Source organism: Rhinopithecus roxellana, chromosome 3, assembly GCF_007565055.1.
Source record: "Rhinopithecus roxellana isolate Shanxi Qingling chromosome 3, ASM756505v1, whole genome shotgun sequence".
Classification (NCBI taxonomy): Eukaryota; Metazoa; Chordata; class Mammalia; order Primates; family Cercopithecidae; genus Rhinopithecus; species Rhinopithecus roxellana.
The window spans coordinates 112,063,575-112,085,360 of NC_044551.1; the positions used below are offsets into that span (position 1 = coordinate 112,063,575).

At 34.7% G+C, this 21,786-nt stretch overlaps 1 protein-coding gene across 1 annotated transcript in view; it reads right to left on the bottom strand.

Moving 5' to 3' along the window:
• KCNN2 (potassium calcium-activated channel subfamily N member 2) overlaps positions 1–21,786 on the bottom strand; it is a 443,065-nt gene that overhangs the window by 259,830 nt on the left and 161,449 nt on the right. Inside the window, exon 4 of the mRNA XM_030928035.1 lies at positions 21,372–21,457. The gene's annotated coding sequence lies outside the window, so the exon portion shown is untranslated. The remainder of the gene's footprint in view (positions 1–21,371; positions 21,458–21,786) is intronic.

Below are 21,786 nucleotides of genomic sequence, written 5' to 3' on the forward strand. Positions count from 1 at the left end.
AACAGATGCCTTTCCGTTCTGGATTTGAGGAATCACATCATTCTGAAGCATTCTCACATGCATTTATGTATCAGTTAACCAATCGCTGAGATTAGGTCTGCCAGGTTTCTCTTAGGGTTAACATTTACTGTAGTTGTCTTACAGTTAGCTTCAGTGAATCCTTCCTTTTAGGATCCAGTACTTGTAATCTGCAGTAGTTAAAATGGGGTTTAGGACTCTGGATGGAACCAGAAAAGGACTCTGGATGGAAGACTGCTCATCTCCTGTTTATTCCTACCCAAAGAGAACCCTGCTTTGGTGTTCTATAACATAAGTACAGTAGTTGCCCCTTATCCTGGGGGAAATACATTCCAAAATCCCTAGTGGATGCCTAAAACTACATACCAAACCTTGTATATACTATGCTTTTCCTATACATACCCATGATAAAGTTTAACTTATAAATTAGGCACAGTAAGAGATTAATAACAGTCACTAATAATGAAATAGAAGAACGATAACAATATGCCAGCAACACTACTCTTGCACTTTGGGGCCATTATTAACTTCAATAAGGTTGACTTGAACACAAGCCATGACAGTTAATCTGATAACTGAGTTACTAAGTGACTAATGGGCCAGTAGCATAGACAGTGTGGATACGCTGGACAAAGGGGTGGTTCAGGTACCGGGCAGGATAGGGCCAGACACTGCGAGATTTCATCACACTATTCAGGATTACATGAAATTTAAAACTTATGAATTGTTTACTTCTGGAAATTTTCATTTCATATTTTCAGACCTCAGCTGGCCACAAGTAACTGAAACTACAGAAAGCAAAACTGAGGAAAAGGGGAGACTACCGTAAACATATATGTGAGTTGCTGTGTTACACAGGTTAGTTGAGATCAAATGTCATTGTAGATTTTTATTCATCTTTTTCTTTCGTCTTAACTCTGAGAACTTAAAATGGCTTTCTTCTAAGCCACAATCTAAATAACTTGGATTTAGAGGGCTTTTTTGTGCAGCATAAAATATACTATGTACCAATAATTTTGTATGAAGACATATTATATGTTTATTTTTATATTTTCTGACATCCCCACTAGAATATAAGTTCCACAATGGCAGAGAATTTTTATCTTGCTCACTGGTGTTTTCCCCATCTAACCAGTATTTGACCCTGAGAAAATACTCAGTAATATTTGTTTAATAAATAGATGAATGAATGAATCCCAAACAAGGCATGATGGGCCTCATTTACTGCCAAAGGAATGGCCAATTTATTTTTATTTTTTCTGTTTTATTAATTTGTAATAGGGGAAGCAACACAAAGATGAACCACATTTTTGGAAAGCTAATAATCTACCCTCCCTATATTGCATTCTCCCTAAGGAATCCAATAGTAATATACTTTTCTATTCCTTTCTCCATGTTCACAGAAATGTATACTAGTACCTAGAGATTGATTTGCTTCCTTCCTTCCTTCCTTCTGTCCTTCCCACTCTTTCTAACATTTACTCTGAAGTTCCTTTTTTCCTACTCACAACGTGAGTTCAAAATAAATAGATAGAACACTGGTCTTCCTAAGGACTAAGTAAAGAAATAGTTGAATTAATATAACCATTCTTTTGGTAGACATTCAGGTTGTGTCTCAACTGGTGTCACTATAAACAATGTTTAGATAAATATTTTTGTAAATAAATACTTATAGAGAACTGGATTAATGCCTGTCAGGTATGTTATCAACACAGGATTTCTGAGTCAAAACTATGCAAACTCATTGTCTATTATATGAGCTGCAAGCATTTTTATGAGGTTCATTATTTTACCTTTTATTTTGTTTATGCTATTGTTGAAGACAACTCTCCATGGGTCTTGGATTTCATATGTCTACTGAGCAGAGGCACTGACTGCCTTTGCCCTGCACTATCTTTACACGGATGTTTGTATAGAGAGCAGCCATGGAAAGCAGAGATCGTACCTCCCTCTAAATAATAATAATAAGCAGGCATGCTTACTGTCCATTATAAAAATTTTAGGGTCCCTAAGCTCAGGACATCTCTTCTGTAACCTACTGTGTTTGCATGTGTTACCTGACACTCTCCATTTCACCATGTGGGAACTGGGGCTTAAGAAACAGGCACAAGAACATGCTGATCCATTAAGTTGTGGGAGGCCCTTTAGCCTGAAAAATGAATAAAATCTCCACACTTCATGGTTCTATATAGTTGTGCATGCTTTAAAAGATTAATACTCCAATATGTATATCTTTAAATCTTCCAAAGATCTAATGATCTAATTTTGGTGGTCCTTCACACTCCATATATAATATATATGTATATGTTCTGGTAAATTTTATTCTAACTTTTTTTTTACACTTAAATATTTAACATAGATTACATTTTTGCCAGTTGTGAAAGACAAGGTTCTTAGCTTTTTCTTTTCCACATGACAGCAATCTTTATTAAATAAATTGTCCCTTACCCATTGAATTAAAAGTTTATCCTTACCATGTACTGACTTCCCATACATATGAATACTTGACTCCATTTTGGTATATTTTAGTCTTCACCAGTGCATTTATGTAGATTCTCCTGAAAACAGAATGATGTTTTGATTATAGCAACTCGGTAAACATTTTAATTTTTGTTAAGGCGCAACTATCTTCACTATTCTATTCACAATGTTTTGGCTATTCTCCAAAATTTATGCTACTATATTTGTTATCTAAAATGAATTTTACCTATTCCAAATCCATTGAAATGCTGAGTGGAATTACATTAAATTACATAATGTTCTCAGAATTATTGCTATTTTTGTGACATTAGAGTTATTTTATCTAGACATTTACTGTTTGGGTCTTCCTTAAGTATGTTTGCTATATTTCATAATTTCCTTTTATAATCAAGTACTTATACCTAGGTGGTTTATAATTTATTTTTCTTTGGATCAGGATACATATAGACACATATACAAATGACTTTTACTCCAAATAATCTTTACTAACTAGATATTGCTAGTTAGCACAAAAGCTATTAATTTATATATTTTAATTCAGTAATCTTAACAATTTCCTTAATCTGCCTGAGAGTTAATAAATCCTCGTGTGTAATTTCATTATTAGCAGATAATTTTTTAAATTCTTTTCACATATTTATATCAATTTTTCAAAGATCTATAAAAACATTTTTGCCTCATTATGTTAACTAAAATCTTCAAAACACTACTTGAGTAATAGCAGTGATAAGCAGCTATCTCTGTATTACTTATTACATTATTGAAAATAATTTGACGCCGGGCACAGTGACTCACACCTGTAATCCCAGCACTTTGGGAGGATGAGGCAGTGGATTGCTCGAGGCAAGGAGTTCAAGACCAGCCTGGGCAACATGGTGAAACCCCATCTTTACTAAAAATACAAAAATTAGATGGGCACAGTGACATGCACCTGTAATCCCAGCTACTCAGGAGGCTAAGACACAAGAATTGTTTGAATCAAGGAAGTGGAGGTTGAAGTGAGCTGAGATCATGCCACTGAACTCCAGCCTGAGTAAAAGAGTGAGACTCTGTCTCAAAAAAAAAAAGAAAAATATAATTTGAGCTCTTTTAAAAATATAATATTAACAGTAGATTTTTATGTTTTCCTATCATGTCTAAGTAATTTCCATATGTTCTTATTTTATAAGCTTTTATGAGGAATAAATGAATTTTACCAATGCTCATCTGACATCTTACAATATAATAATTATAATTCAAATTTTTTGGCATAATACATTTTACATGTGACTTAATAGTGTTAAATCTTGTAAACTGAGTAAGTTTCCCCTAATCACAAGTTAGTATCATTTTAAAACATGGATTAGCCAACATTTTATTTAATTTTAATATCTATATTCATATGTAAAAATGATCCTTAGTTTTCTTGAGGATACTGTACACAGCTTTGATGTTAAACTTATGCTGGCTTCTTAAAATGAACTGGGAAGGTTTCAATTTTTTCTGTTCCTTGGATTATTTCAATAATATACGAATCACCTTTTTTAATGCTTAGAATGCAGTTACAAAATAATCTCAATCTAATACTTCAAAATTTTTAGATTCTAATTGCCTTTCAAATATATCTTTTGGTTGTTTGTTATTTGGTGTTTTCAACTGATAGTTCAAAGGCTTTAACACCTATGACACCAAATGAAGATCTCAGGAGGTTTCCTCAAGAAGATTGGTAAAATAAAGGAGAAGGAAGGACTAAGTCCCACAGGGAAACCACCATTAGATAGTTACTTCATTAGCTCACACTGCAAAGAACCACCTTTCAAACACGGATGTGAGTAACCGCTGGAAGCAACAGGACCAAAAAACTAAAGGATTCAAATTGTTGAAAACAGAAAAGAACCTTCATTTGCTCTCTTCTCGAGTATTCCTCCAACTGAGAAGGATAGGGTGACTCAAAATGGCCCTATTCCATTTTCTTTGTCCCTAAATCTGCTTTGCCCTAGTTAGGCTTCATTTTAAAACAAGGTCAGGAAATAAAATAGTACTTTCCTTTGCAGAAGCAATATTTTTTAAAAACGTCTCATGCCAGTATTTAGCTCCTAAATATATTTCTCTAAATTTTTCAATAAGCATCTCCTCTCTGGCCTCTATTCCTCACACCAGTTAACTTTTCCTCTTTTCCTTCTCATAGTCTTTGGTGGCTTTTTTATCAGGCAGCTGAAATGTATCCCCTGATGTCAGTTATTTCCTATGTCACTGGGTTTATAATTTTATCTTTGCTTCTCTAGCTGACTATTTTCCCAATTCTCCATTAAGCTACACACCCACACCAGGCATGGGCTTCTTTCCATTATGCACTTACAGTTACTTTGAGTCACCAGAAGTACCCTCCTAAGAGCACACTAACTCTTGCCAAAATGATTTAATTGCTTCTGATGCAATCTTTGGGCCTCTTCCTATCCTCATCAACATAAAAACTGAATCTGTTGTTGTTTCAGAAAGTAAACCACATCGAGCATGCTGTACCACCAGGAGATGAGATGTAGAACAGTAACTAGATGATAAAGACATTATCATCAAGCTCAAAAATACAATTAAATCACATCAAAGATTATCAGGAACACTGTACTCTGTTCTCCTTAGTCTCGGCACACTATAAAAAATAGGTCCATGCTTTATGAGAAAAGGGCCTTTGCATTTTGATCTATGTTAAAAGGAATAGACTGCTCAGGCTGATAGGACATAGGTTATTGGAATTAAATTCTAAATTAACATAAATTGCCATGCCAACTCCCTATGGTAGAATCCAAGAAATTGTTTTTTAGAAAATTAAATAATTTCAATACAGTAGAGAACAATAATCTTTTTTTTTTTTTTTTTAGAGACGGAGTCTCACTCTGTCACCCAGACTGGAGAGCAGTGCCGTGATCTCGGCTCACTGCAACCTCTGCCTCCTGGGTTCAAGCAAATCTCCTGCCACAGCCTCCCAAGTAGCTGGGACTATAGATGCATGCCACCACACCTGGCTAATTTTTTGTATTTTAGTAGAGATGGTGTTTCACCATGTTGGCCAAGCTGGTCTCGAACTCCTGAGTTCAGACAATCCACCCACCTGGGCTTCCCAAAGTGCTAGGATTACAGGCGTGAGCCACCACATCCAACAATAATCCAATTTTTGTAATTTATCCTTTAAGTCTAAAAGAAAGAGAATTAGAGGTCTTCATGGAAATAGTGTATATTTTCCAGAAAATAAACAAAAAGACCACAATGGAAATCTTTTGAAAAGAATAACTTACAAGAGGATAGCAAAGTATTTCTCATGAAGTCTCTGCTATTTAACTATATCTCACCTTTACTGTGATCACTCTGACCTTCTGCATTTGAATTATGTTTCTTGGACTTGGTACAAGTGCTAGAGAGACTTACTGAGTCCAGATATTCAATGTGTCCCCCCACATGACTAAGCTTCCTTTGCAGTGAAATCGAGGCCACATGACTTGGTTTGATGAATGGGCTGCGAGCTCCAGTGTCACTTCTGAGCTAAGTAAGTCAGAAGCTGATATGCTTCCTCCATCCATCTCTTCCTATGCTGCTGCAACCTAAAAGGCCACGGGGCAAGAGCTCAGCATCACAAGATTCAGTTCCCTGAGTCACCTGGTGGAGGAAAGCCTCTGCCAACCCACAGGCCATATATGAGTTAGAAATAAATTTCTGTTGACTAAGTTACTAAGATTTGGGGCTTTAATCAGTTGCAGTTAGCATTAATTACCCTAAATAATACAATGCATAATCATAAAACATTAGGGCAGTAAGGGACCTGAGAGATCGCCTGTGCTAGTGTGTTTCAAACTTTAGATTGTGTTTTTCAAAGGAAGATTTTCATCAGGTAAAATTAAAAAAAAAAAAATTAGAGATAAAAGTGAAGCTGTTTTCTTAGTCATGGTGGGGGATCTGCTAAAGCCCCAGCCTTGTCTCTGCCCCCTGCCTTATCTCCACCTTCAGGTACCAAATAGTCTCCAATGTCCACAATTGCATAGGTACACACAGTAAAGCCACTTGCAGGACATGGCTTGAAAGATACGAATCTAGGTCAACTCCCTCAGTTTGTGGAAGTTCTAGGGGCTTACACGTCTTACCTAGATAGGTTCTTTTTCACACATAAAAAGCAAAACCAGGGCAATTTTTTTTCTGTGGGGTGTGTGTGTATGAGAGTGTGTGTATGTGTGTGTGAGTGTGTGTGTGTGTGTGTTTGTGTGTGTGTGTGAATTTTGACAACCTACATCAGAAGATGGAAGTTTGAATCTTCCAGACAGTGACGTTTTTGAGAGAAAGTGTTGCAACAATGGCTTGTCATACTGGAAATCAGTTTGGTATTATTTTCAAGAGCTGAACAATCACATAGCTCTTATGATCCAGAAATCCCGTTCTTAGAAATATATCCCCAAGAGAATCCCTTGCACATGTATAGCAAGACTTATATTCAAGACTATTTTTAGCAGCACTCTTCACCACAGAAAGAACCTATTGTGAACAGTGTTTTTCCTTGGGAGACTTGATGACTATGATGTGGTATATTTTACGGAAAGTTAAATTGAATAAACTAGCAACATGCAAAATATGATGAATCTTAGCAAAGTACTATAAAAATTAAATCCCAAAAGATTACATATAGCATAGTATCCTTTTCCATAAACAGCAAATAAAGAAGTATGTGCATACATGTGTGTGTACATGTACACAGGTAATATACATAATACTTATACAAGCAATGAAAAAATATTTCACATTTCACATATATACAAGCAATGCATATATATTTCACAAATAGAAAGAAAAACACTTTAATGATAAACACAGGAGTTGGGATGATACTGGCCTGGATGAAGTGGGGCACCAAATCACATGAAGGGCATACATATGGCCTAATGTCAGTCATTATTTCCAAGATCTCAGCTTCTACTTTAGATTTTGGATTCATGAGTACTCATTATTTTAGCATATATATGTGCTAAACAGCGAGCATGTGATCTGAACCTAGAATTGTAACTGAATTCTAACTGTAACTGAATTGTAATTGAATTCTAAGCCTGAGGTCTAATGAAAAAACATAATCTTTAAAAACCTAAATAAATTTTAGGATAAAAAAATGAAGGAAAAATTTGTTTTATTTTCCTTCTATAAGTATACCAATTACACACTTAGCTATGTTTGGTTGGGATATTGAAGAGAAATCCAGCCATTATCTGCTACCATAGGTAGCTTTTGGAAAGATAGATAAAGAACTATTCTAGGAGAACTAAGACTGCAAATGGTAAATGATGCCTAATTTAAGAATAACAGTGGACTACCACAACCTAAAGATGAGAAAAGTATACATGACACACTCAATTATGGCTGTTAAAATATACATAGGCAATACATATACTCACTCCTCACCCAAGGAGGAAGATACAATGGAACCAGAATGGTTTAAAGTATGCAGCCCTCAAATGCTTCTCACTGATCACTGCATAGCCTCAATACTAGCACAGCAAACTTTCACTGACTAGTTTTCTCCCCCAACCAGCTGAGTAATCTTCAGCAAATCATCCAGCCAATTTTCATACTCAGTTTCCTCATCAGCTATGAGCATTAGGAAACAAATCAAAGTATTCGTACACAGTCTGAGACTTAATTGTTTTTTGGAAAATATTGATTGAATTTTAATCTCAAAGTACATAGTAAGGAAAAGAAGATTTTTGTGATGTATCTTCAGTGGTGTTTTAAGCAAGCTACATTGTGTATGAGATTTAACCCCTTTAAAAAATGAATAGTTTAGCCTCACTCCTATGCCCTTTCTTAAACCTGTTCATTCAGAAACAGCAAAAGCACACATATACACATTGGTAGTCTAAATGTATAGTTTCTAAACGAATACTAATGTATAGTTCTAAACTATACAAATAGGTTTCCAATGTATAAACTATATAATAGGCTCTCCATTTATGAATCAGTGTTCATTTATACAATATCTGAGCTTTCAGAATTATTATTTTGTTTTATTTGACACTGTTATAATTAAGGTGATGAATTTCATCATTTTAACGCTAAAGTTCCATTAAAACATTTACTAAAATTAGGGAATTTTTAAACCATGGAAACTTAATTGCATTAATTGTCCTTTCTCACCCTCAAATGTTTCATAACGAAACTAAATAATGGATGCAATAATGAAGCAAAGGACAAGTTGGATTTGCATATTTTATAAACATGCTCAGGAGAGTGACTGTGCTACTTTGCTTCAAATGCAAGTTAGGTTAATCATGTGTTTATGAAAGAGAAAGCACAATTTCCTCAGGCCACGGAGGTGCTCAGAGAGGTGACTTTGAAATGATGTCCTCCTAGATATCTTCCTTTGCTCTCATGTGAGAGAAGATGAGAAAATAAAAGCTTTCAAAAGAATATTCATGTTCACAGAGAGGATAACTGTGAAACTGTTAAAGCAGTTTCCCATAGCCCCCAAAACAGGACATAAATATTTTTAATTTACTGAGAGCTAAAGGAGATAGATCCAGAAAATCCTCTCTGAGCTCTAACTCATAAAACATATTGAACTTGCCTACCCAAATGAAGTGTGTCTTCAAAAGGAGTGAAAGAGGCCACTCCCTTTGATCAGGTTTTGCTCCCTAAGTCAGTTCCAGGGAGGCCCACAACTCACTAGGTTGGCAGCCATCCTGCTCTGCTCCCTACATGTTTCCGCAAGAGCAAGCAGAATCCTGTCCGTAGCCACTCTGCCTCACTCCCCTCTTCTCCACCCCCCACCTCCCATTTACACACATATACCTGAGAATGTAGATCCTCAACAACCGTGAAGGAAGTAGCACAGTGTATTTTTGGAACAGTGTTCTTCCAAACAATGTCTTATTGGGTGAAGGATCTATGAATAAAGAAATACCCCAATTCATTTGGAATATGTTTTGCTGGATATACTGCATTAGTTCAATATAACAGGGATAACAAGGCCCTTGAGAACAAAGAAAAATGGCACATGAGCAAAGAAAAATATACTACACGAAATCCTAACAGAATCTTAAGAGGAAACTATGCGTGTCTCAGTCCAATCTGCATCTGAGAAGAAAAATTTACCATCGCACATGTGGACAAACAGCAAGACCAAGGTCAGTCTTCTCCGTTTATTGGAAATTCTGATCTTACATTGTTTGAGGATGAGAGACAGAAAAAAATACATGTGACTTATGAAAAATATTGTCAAATAAGGTTAAGATTCAGAAGATAAATGATATGTCTGAAAATAATCTAGAGTAGGATTCAGAAGAAATCTTCCAGGAACAGTTTGATATCCTCAAAAAAGTTCACACAATATGGTTGCTATGAAATAAAAGGAGACTGTTATAATAACTAGGTGAGGAAAAAATCAAATGAATTATATAAGGATGAACTGCTAACCAAAAAAAAAAAAAAACAAAGAGAAAAAGCTAAAGCCAAGTTAAAATTCATGTTGAAGGCAATAGCAAGAAGTGTTGATTCTAAGGAACAGTGAATGAGTGAAGTATATATAAAAGGAAAGCTCAAGTGTCATCTCAGAACTCAAAAGAATGGGACAAAACTAAAATAATGCAAGAGAAGATGAGTGATGCAGAGGATGAGGAACAGAGAAGAAAAATGGAAACAAGTCGTTTTCTTAACGATAAGAATTAGAACAAAAGCATTCAAAGATAAAGCACACTCAATATTTTTGGAGCAAATTGCAAAGTCTCATTGTGTTCTCATTGTGGTTCATCTTCATTGATTAAAATATTCCCATTGGTAAATTTTTGAACTATAACCATGGAGAAAATTCTGATTTTTTTTTGTTCACTGTAAGAATAAAAGTGCAAAACAATTCTGTATATATCTGTTCAGGAAAAAGAAAGTGGTTTCCCACAAAAGACCAAAACTAAGTTGGCTTCAGACTTTTTTCACCATATTATAAAACAGAGTCAAAGGAGAAACACGTAAATGATCAGGAGACAGTGTTATGGTCCTATTGAAAAACAAAAAACAAAAGCTGGTTTTTTTTTTTTTTTTTTTTTTTTTTTTGGCGAATCAAGGCAAAATACATCCTTAGATATATATGAGTGATCAGAATATGTTATTTGCATGTTAATATACATGAAGAGGTATCCAATTGACCAAGATGTAAAACATAATCAAGTATGCAAAGTTGCCTATCACTTTAATAAAAGGACTGTTGCAAGCAGTAAAACCAGTTTTAAAATCCAAGAGACTAGATTATTTTTGTATCTGTTAAAACAAGAAACAATATAAAAAAATTACCTCTGAAAATCAGTAATAAGCATTATTTCTTTCAAAACCACCCTCCTGCTTCCATGATCGGCACCACTAATCAATCACGGACCTCTTTACTGCTGAGCTCTTAGGAAAACCCAGAATTCTGAGTAGAGTGTTCCATGCCATCATTATCAATAAATTGGAATTGGACTTTGAGACAAAACTTTTTGACACCACAAAGGTAAAGAACAAGACTTTTTAAGCTAGAGAAGACAATTCAATGGGGGTTATTTATTTAAAAGTTTAACAAATGAGATCATCAAAAGATGACAATAGGAAAGATTTGGAAAAACTTTTGGTTAAGCCTGATATATTGCGAAGTACTCATTATCGTGAACACGGGTATGTGTTCTCACAAGTACGTAAAAAGACCTGCTTGTAAAGAGGAAGTTATGAGGCTGGAGTACATGTGGACAGACTGGAAGGCAATATCCAAATCTTAAAATATTACTGATGGTTACCAGTGACTATTTAGTTTTTATTTTTTAATGTTATTTTTATAATTCAGAAAGGTAGAGAAGAAAGTACTATATGCTTTAAGATGGACCATTAATTTTTATACATTTTATAACACTAATTTAGAATTAAATTTAATGTTATAAATTGTGGAGTAAATAGAATTCATGACGTGTTCTCATCCTGTTTCTATTTCAGATGAGACCATTAATCCTCTATTCAATGAAGCCTCTTACTTGAATAATTTACTCCTATGTGCTACATTCTATTTCAGCTCAAAACAATAAAAGTAAAGCCAAGTCACAGATTCTCAGGCCACACACTGGGATAGGGACACTGGGACTCCCATGACTTTTGCCAAGTCAGATGCTAATAACCTCCAATCCAATTATCCCACAGATCTGTCTACCGGTAACAGCCTAACGCCACGTAGAAGGTGTTAACAGAAAAAAACAAGGCATTTGATGGGAAGATAGAAACTGAAGAAGAGGACAGAAGTGATTAAGTCATCTAGTGATGGACATGGTTTTGGAGGATTTACCTCTCCTAATTACATACAATTCAGCCACCCATCACAGCCTAAATTTTCCCTGAATTGGTTGTCACAGTTCCCTGAATTGGTTGTCACTGTCACTGGCAAACTCAATTTACACTTGGGTTAGAAAAATCTTAGAAGTAAAAGAGGAATAAATGTGGCCAAGGTGACCACTATTAGCATAAATGATCATAATATCATCTACCATCATGTAAACACACTTAAAATCAAAGATCACAACTTTCCCAGGCAACTTTAAAATAACAATGTCACTACCCCTTGGGTCTATCGTTGTCAATATCTCAGAAATGAAGAATACTGTTTATCCTTTATAATCTAATACTCATCCTTAATCTAAACTTATCCTTTATAATCCTGTGCTATAAATAAATACATTTAAAGGACAAAATTAATTACTAATATATCTCAAAAGAAAGAATACAATCTCTTAGTTATAGGTCAACCTCCTTAACTTCCATTGTGTGTTTGAGCCATTTTTCACCTTTAGGTCTATTTGTTTGAACAATTTGGAGTATTTATCTAATAGACCTGGCATTCAACCCAAGCAAAAAAAAAGAAAGGCTTCTGTTACGTGTGTTCCAGCTGTACAACGCATCTAGTGCAGGCTTAAGTCCATTTCTATGGCTTGTTTCTGTTTCAGCCTCTCCTTCCATACTCTCATTTCTGGCTCTAAACTGGAGATTTATTTCTCTTTGTCCCATTTTCACCACACTGCCATGTTTTCAAAAGTCCAATTGCTTGTTTTTCTTATTAGTACCACAACAGTAATTAGACTCTTCCCAATAATTATAAACCTGAACAAAATAAGGTTACTTTTGTTTTCTTTAAAAAATTGTATGTAAATTTTAATATGTATTTGAAATATACATCTATAATACACATATATTTTAAATATATATTAATATTTACATCTAATTTTTAAAACAAAGCAAGTATATATGAACCTGGTACTCTGATATGTCCTAAATCAAATAATCACAAATATAATCTTTTAAGGAAAAACTTTTAGAATTTTCAAACATTTGAAAGAATTTCAGGAACTTCTGTATGAAAAACAAGAACATGCAAGATAGTTAATATAAAGATAAAAGTAAGAGTCTTTTAGGAACAAGGAGAAAATAACCAGGCCAGGGGACATATAATTGTTGTATCTGAATACTAAGTTAAAAATTGAGAGGTCCTAGATAATAAAAGCAAAAAAGAAAATGTTAAAAAAAAAATAGCAGAGACCTTACTAGATAATAAAAGAGAACAAACTGGTAATTCAGGAGTTAGAAGCATTTTCCAGAAATTAAAATCCAGAAAAAATCATTATCATATAGCTCTCTATGAAACTGAGCACTGAGTAATAGAATGGAAACTATCTTTGCCTAAAGTTCTGAAAAAGAATCAAATTTGTTTTAATTTCTAGTACAATCATAAATTTTATACCTTTACTGCTTCCATCCTTTAATTTAACCTAATTAATTAAATAATGCAATTGTTTAAATAAGCAAATTAAGTTAATTTCTTTTTGAACTATTTTACTGTTACATTCAGAAACAATCTAATGTTTTTTAAATAGTAGAACCATTAGATAATATGCCATGAAAGTAATAATTTATTGCTATAATTGTCTTTTATTTTTGAAAGCAAAACGTTTATAAAGAGAAAAGACAAATGACAAATTTTATGTGTAAAAGAAAAACATGATACAAACCTTCAATCATAAGAATCCAAAAGTCACTGTTAAAGAATCATGTATGTGATTGACAACACTCTGAACTTTCTCAACTTCTAATAAAATTATGAAGTCATAATCTGAAAATTGTGAACACATACTTTCCAAGTAAGGGGCTGAGTGAGAAAGCTCAACTTATATTCCGGAAATGGAGAAACATAAAGGAAATTAGTGTAACTGCAATTTTAGGCACAATTTTAGTCTGTGTTTCAATAGAAATTTTCCAACTTTTCCCAATTACTGATATTACTGCATTTTTCCCGGAAGCAGGCTACATCATAATAAAACTCTATTTCATTTCAAAAAATTAGATAGATGGTTAAAAGTTACATATTTTAAGCTGTCTGCTTTTAAAATTTGTTTGGTTGACAATATTTTAAAATTTGAAATGCAGTTGTAAAACTTAGTTTCCTTTTATTATTTTCATAAATGTAATATTCAAGACTTTCTTTTCTACTCTACATGCTGTTATATAAATCTATTGTTTACTTCATGTAACAGAACCTCAAAAGTAAATGAGATGTTCTTCACTTTTAAGACTTATATTAAAAAGGGAGTCTATATTTTATACTAATTTTTCAGTTGAAAGAGAATTTGATTCTAATAATTGAAATGACATCTCAAGACTGAAATTTTATTGTTCCCTAATACCTGAACACCAAATCACTTAAGTGAAAATCTATGTCATTGTTTTTCTTCATTCCCCAAATTATAAGCGTTCATCAATGGGAATTCAATTAAAGCTTGGAACTTCATTGTCATCATCTCCTTCTTTCATCATCATCATCATCAATCACTGTTTGGCACACAGTAGGCACTCAAATGTTTACTGAATGAAGGAATGAATCAACATATACTCACCTACTATGTTTCAACAACTATGCATCATATGTTCTCTTCATGTTTACCTTACATGTATGTTTCATGTTTACTCTTCACTGCAACCTTGCTATTTAGGAATTATAATCCTTCTTTACAGGTGAGGAAAGGGTACCTGGGCTTAATTCAGAAATAATATCACACAGCTAAGAGTGAAATAACTAGGTTTCATACTTTTTTCTGATTTCAAATTTTATTACTTTTCCACTAAGCCTGCTATGAAAAGTATTAAGGTACTTACGGTAATTACGCAATTCAATTAAAAATTCTGTCAAGTGCAAGGCACAATGATGGTGCTCTGGAGGACAGAAAAATGAACAGACATAAGCTCTGTCCTCAAGGAATTTATAATCTACTGAGAAAACAAGTTGTGTGGGCAACTAATGTTTTTAAGATGGAAGCCAGAATGGGGTAAGAGTACAACAGTACCGGGTACTGTAGGGCATGAGTAAAGGAGAAAGTCACTTCTTTAAGCAAGCGGATCTAGGAATGCTTTATGAATAAAAAGGAAATGGAAGTAGGTGTTGAAGAGTAAATTCAACTTGACAGGTTATATTTTTAGTAGCAAGAACAGCCAAAATAAAAGTAAGTAGGTAGGAAGACACTGACACTCACTCATTCCTTCATTCTTTCATTTGCTTATTAACTGCTATAAATATCGGGCATAGAGCAAGTTGGTCAAAGTCCCTGCCTAAGAGTGTACATTCTAGAGGTGAACAAAGTAAGATACTAGAAAAACATAAATGATCAAAACTTTTCAGACAGTAATAAGAATTATGAGTGAATTAAAACAAAACAGTCTTTTGGACTGAGTGGTCAAGAAAATAAACAGCTTAATCAAAAGACACAGAAGCATTTTGTTATTTAATTCACTATATGAAAGAAATCAAAGAGTAGTCCTCAAAAATTAGGTACTCATTTGTTATTTGACCCACCAATATTTCTTTTCTTTTCTTTTTCTTTTCTTTTTTCTTTTTTATTTTTTTGAGACAGAGTCTTGCTCCATCACCCAGGCTGGAGTGCAGTGGCGCAATCTCAGCTCATTGCAAGGTCCGCCTCCTGGGTTCAAGCAATTCTCCTACCTCAGCCTCCCTAGTAGCTGGGACTACAGGCGCCCACCACCACGCCCGGCTAACTTTTTGTATTTTTAGTAGAGATGGGATTTCACCGTGTTAGCCAGGATGGTCTCGATCTCCTGACCTTGTGAACTACCCGCCTCAGCCTCCCAAAGTGCTGAGATTACACGCGTGAGCCACTGCGCCTGGCCAATATTTTTTTACATGATAGTTGCTTAATAACTTTCATTATTAACAATAGTGACAACAATAAAATCGGCATAATCAGAATAAATACAGCTACTATAAAACATTATGCACCTATTTTTAAAAATGAATTAGATCTCTCTTTTTATGACTTCAAGTGATGGTTATGACACATTATTAAAATAAATGGCAAGTTGCAAAATCATATGCATAATATGATAGCATTGAGGAAAAGCAACTTAATCATATCAAGTGTTGTGAAGGTATAGGAAATAAACACTTCAAAAAAATTGTTGTTAGAATATAAATTGATATACTTTACTGCAGAGAATTTGCCAGTATCTATCAATGCTAAAAATGCTCATATAATGTGATTCAATATTGAAAAAGGAGTCTATGTACTCTGCATTTTAAGAACATTTAATCTAAGGATTCCTTTAGGTTAAAACATATGGTTTTTTAAATTAAATGTAATTTGTATACTAACCTACTGAAGAAAACAGGAATGCTTTCTCTTCTTTTGACCTGCTATTACCCACTCTGCTCTTCCTCTAACTCCTGACTCACTATTTCTTCTGGTGAGATCTTTGGGGATTTTAGTCCCAGGTAGTGCTTTGTTTTCAATAAACCACAATTGTATGAATTTCACTACATGGTTTATTGATTTATTTGCTCACTAATCTACATTCCTCTTCAATTCATTTTGTTTTGTCGAAGGACAAGCTTTAAATATTCATTTTACAGAATACGTGGATGGTTATCTTTCTGAGTTTTGGCATGTGTGTTTAGTCTTACTCTATATTCATACTTAAATGCTAATGTAACTGGCTATAAGGATTTAGGTTCAAAATCAATTCCCTCAGAATCTGAAATTTCGTCACACTTAGAATCTCTTTTTGGTAAGTCTTATAAAAATTTGATTTTCATTTCTTTTTTTTTTTCTCTGTAGATAACTTGGATTTTTTTCTTTATCCTTCTCAAAATTTGCCTTTTTATGCTTAGACTAATTCATTCATTTGATAAATATTTATTGAGTGCCTACTATGTATCAAGCACTGCTCTGTGTGCTACAGATGTATCACTGAACACAACAAACAAATATATGTGTCCTTTGTTACTTAATCCACTGGCGACTTGTAATTGGTGTTATATTTCACTCTGAAAATATTTTATAAATAACTGCTGCGATTATTTCTTTTATTCCGCCTTTTTCTGTTCTATGTGCTCACAATGCTTAGAAAACAGACACACTGCACATTCTTGATGCCTCTTCTATATAATATAAATTTTCTGTCATTTTTAATATCTGTCTTATTATCCACAACGGAGAAACCTTTGACTTGCTACTCATCAGTTGTGTCTATTTTTGGATTTAAGCAAATTAATTAGATCGTTAAATTAATTGAGATCTTCCCATTTCTATCACCATATTTAAATTACGAAGTTACCTACATTCTTAACATAATGCCTTACTTTTTATAGCTACTATATCTTCAATATCAGTTAAAGCTTTTAAAATACTTTGTATTTAGTCAAATAATCTTTTCAGGTATAAAGTCTTCTATTTGTTGAATTTGATAACTCTTCCTTATAGGGATAGATTTTCTCAGGCAATTCTTGCTTGTCTGATCATCTTTGTGTTCCTGCATTACTGTTTTACTATCTAGAATTAGAAAGTTTTACTATCTAGAATCTACAAGAAACTCAAACATTGAATACGCAACTCAAAACTGAATAAGCAAAAAACAAACAACCACATCAAAAAATGGGCAAAAGACATGAACAGACACGCTGGATGTCACAGCATTCTAAGGAGCTAACTCATCAGGCCTCAAAGCCTACACTCTTCACTTTATCTTGATCGCGAGTTGTGACAGCCCATGGCTCAGCACAATTGGAGAAGAAAAGGGAGGCTGACTGGTTCTCAGGCTCGTTCAGAAAATAATTACACTACTACCGAGCCCAATGTTCCAGAAACCTCACCTGCCTTGAAATCATCAACTTTGAGCTTGGAGCTCCCCAGAGATCACTCCCACACCTCCGGTAGGATTCCGTTTTCTTTTGTGCTGTGCCTTTTCTATAGTGTTCTTCTGCATGAAGCAAATCCACATTCTTTTCCCTAATTATTCCTGTCATGAATTATTTTTCATTACATAATTAAGATTTAGAATCTAAAAAATATATTTAAACTATCTTAAAAGACTTGTGGAAAATACATGCATATGTTTAGCTATCAACCTTTATTCAACTACTTTCTTTTCACACTCCATTAATTCAGCAAGAAAAAAATATTTTCTAAAAATGGTTACTTTTATCTAAAATATGGAAAACCAAAAGTATTGAATATATCCCTGACGAAATAATAATAGAGAAGGCAAACAAAACAAGTAAGTTTTATTTTGTTTTTCCCCATATTCATTGTTAAGCTATTGTCTGTTAGATTCAAATCCATTTTTTCCTTATTTTTACTTTTTGGGCTGGGACTCTGAAAACCACAGTTCTGTGATGAGCTGAATTACTATTAGGTTCTGCAAAAGGGGGCACCGGAGAGAGATATTAAAATGCTAGAAGAAAGAGAAAGAATACTTTCCTTTTAAGCTGTTTCCTGTTCCAGTTTTGTTTCCTGTTCTCAGCATCACTGAACACTGTTTCACCCTGGCAGTAGCTAGTTGTTCCAACAGTACAACTGATTCTAGTTTGCATTTTTTTCAACAACCATAGAACTAACATTGTTCTGCCCCCTTCACAGACCCCAGGTGCTGCCAAATGGGGCCCCCTCCTTCAAAGGTTTGGGTCCTAGCCCCACACAGCCCTTTTGTTGCATTCCTGAGGCAGCATCACAACTCAGCAACACCCCTTCCGCAGAAGTTTGTCTTAGCTCATTGAGTCCTTCATCCAAGCTTCTAAACTTTAAAAACCAACCCTAGCCTCTTCCTTTTATTCCCCAGCCTTACAGATGCTCTGTGAAAAATGTAGTGTTGTCTTTTTTCAGGTTGTCAATTCCTGGCTGACAATTCTTTGTATTAAATTCTCTTGTTAGGCCGGATGTGGTGGCTCACGCCTGTAATCCCAGCACTTTGGGAGGCCGAGGTGGGCAGATCATGAGGTCAGGAGATTGAGACCATCCTGGCTAACACGGTGAAACCCTGTCTCTATTAAAAAAAAAATACGGCTGGGCGTGGTGGCTCACGCCTGTAATCCCAGCACTTTGGGAGGCCAAGAAGGGTGGATCACCTGAGGTTGGGAGTTCAAGACCAGCCTGGCTAACACGGTAAAACCCCATCTCTACTAAAAATACAAAAAATTAGCCGGACGTGGTGGTGGGCACCTGTAGTCCCAGCTACTCAGGAGGCTGAGGCAGGAGAATGGCGTGAACCTGGGAGGCGGAGCTTGCAGTGAGCTGAGATCCGGCCACTGCGCTCCAGCCTGGGCAACAGAGTGAGACTCCGTCTCAAAAAAAAAAAAAAAAAAAAACACACTAAAAATTAGCCAGGCATGGTGGTAGGTGCCTGTAGTCCCAGCTACTCGGGAGGCTGAGGCAGGAGAATGGTGTGAACCTGGGAGGCAGAGCTTGCAGTGAGCCAAGATAGTGCCACTGCACTCTAGCCTGGGCGACAGAGTGAGACTCCATATCAAAAAAAAAAAAAAAAAAAAAAATTATCTTGTTAAAACAATTGCTGTGATTTCTATCGCCTAACTGGACTCTGAAAAATACTCTTCCCTGTCTATTTTGGCTGTCTTTGCATGTCCAAGGAGACTCCTGTCTTAATGTCAAAACCATTAATTTTATTAAATATGAAAATGATCATCATCTATTATTTATATATTTTACTGAAATGTTTTAAAATATGGCTAAAGAAAAACAGATATGGGTCTCCTTCTTGCTCATAATTTCAAAGCAGTTCAAGATGACTTTGAAAGGGGAAATAAGCATTTCCAAAAGATTTTTCTCCAAGCAAGTTTTTCTGAAGCTGCAAAGAATCAGAATCCCCACTGTGTGTCTTTGGAAATCTTTTCATTCCAGTAGACTGATTAATTATAGGTTACTTTTCCATACAGACCTTCAAAACTGTTGACATATATATGTTTGACATATATTTGTGCCCAGGTATTGATATTTCTTTAACTTTTGACCTAAATTATGTATCTTCTTTTAAACATGTAGTGCAAGCATGCAAAAAGATATGTATTAGGTTTACATTTTGTCTTGCAGAAAATCAATGAATGCTACTGACTGTTAGTAGTCAGAAAGATGGACAGCATGAAAGCAGAAGAGACCTCAGTAGAGATTATGAGAGATGGCAATCATCTGCTGCCCTCAGATTAAGCGTTTAAATCCAAACACATACATTCTATGGCGCTCACTCACATCAAGTAGTCACACCACCAGTTTCAATAATCAAAAACTCCAGATGAAAAGGTAACACAACATACACAGAACCCGACTTTTTAAACAGCTGACTTATTAGGAAGTACCAAGTGAGTGCCTATTTAGAGACCAAGACCACCTTTCACCAAAAGTCTGACTTTTAACATTAATGTCTCATTCAGCTTCTTTTTTTATCACTGTCTTATGGTAAAAACAAACAAGGGATATGATTCCCTGGGCTGGAGTTGTGCCAAATCCACAGCTTAATTGAGGAAGAATTGATGTTCCCATCCGATAATATAATACAGTTCACAAATTTTCAAATCAACTTATTTGCACGCTGAGATAGATGAAAAATGCAGTTTGCCACTCTTGAGCACTGTCATTCACATATAAATCCCCTAATGACTTCATGGTCTCAGAACCAAATGTAGCCCTAAAGTATTTTGGGGAAGGCCCTCAAATACTTAGTTTAATTTTTTGATATCCATTGCCTGTCCATGTAGCCCCTTCTGGTATGGTAGTTCTAGGCAACAGTCATATCAAAAAAATATTTTTGAGGCTGCCTTTGGTACAATGTGCCTAACGATACCATGCAAATATTGTTTACTAGGGTCTTATAGCTTCCTGCTGAGAGCACCTCGCCTAGGTTCTTAGATTTTCTCTGGTCTCCCTCATTTACTCCCCTTTTTACTCCTTGCTTAATTTTTTGAAAGGAACTACAGGAGACCTTGCAAACTATTTTTGCATTCTGCTTTGGATATACTTTCACTGAAGCATTAAATGTTTATCTGGCTACTAGACAATGAGGTATATAAGTAAAAGAAAAACAAATCTCAAACATATTATCCAGCCATGCACTTTAACTTGTTTTAACCTCAACTTCTTGGTAAAGTAGTAAGTTGTATTTCGTCATCCTCAGTTTCAATGAGAAAACAGGGTCGAAAGAAGCTATAGTATTTTGTTGCAGAGCAAAGATTAATTAAAAGTAGAGCTAAAACTACAGCATATTTTCTGATACTTAATCTCCCAAAATGCTATCTTGCATCAAAAACTATTCTTAAAATTCAGATGAAAATACATTTATTCACTGGAGAAATATTTTTTGTGTGCCTATTATGTTTTATTAATGTAGTGGTGGTCAGCTAGCGAGAGAAATAGGCAGGTAATACATAAAAAAGAATGAATCACTAAACTGAAAATAGTTTAACCATAGGCAGAGAGTTTAGTTGAAAAATTCAACTGACCTAACTTTTGTTTTCAATAAAATCACTGATTTATATTAGAACTAAATGTACATATTTTACTACTATTTTTACTCGCTGCTATTGCTTATATCCCACTCCATTCCTTAGATTCATTTTTCCTCTTGCTGGAGTTCATCCTTTTGTAGTTCTCTCAGGAACAATCTGTAAGAGGTAAATTATATTAGTCTTTGTTCAAAATTTGTTTCATTCTCTCTTTTAAATAATAGCTTTGTATTGTATAATCTGAGGTTGAGTTTTTTCCTCAGCACTTAAAAATTGTATTCTGTTACCTCTTAGCATATATTATCAGTAATAAAAACATCTACAGTCAGCTTAATCATTGCTACTTTGCATAAAATCTTTAAAACAATTCCTAGTTAGATTCTATCACTTTGCACCTAGGGCCTATCCATGTGCACTTGTGTAATTCTTGCCCTGTACAAAGGAATACAGCTAAGCAAGTAAGTGGGGGTTGAAAACCAGGCCATGGG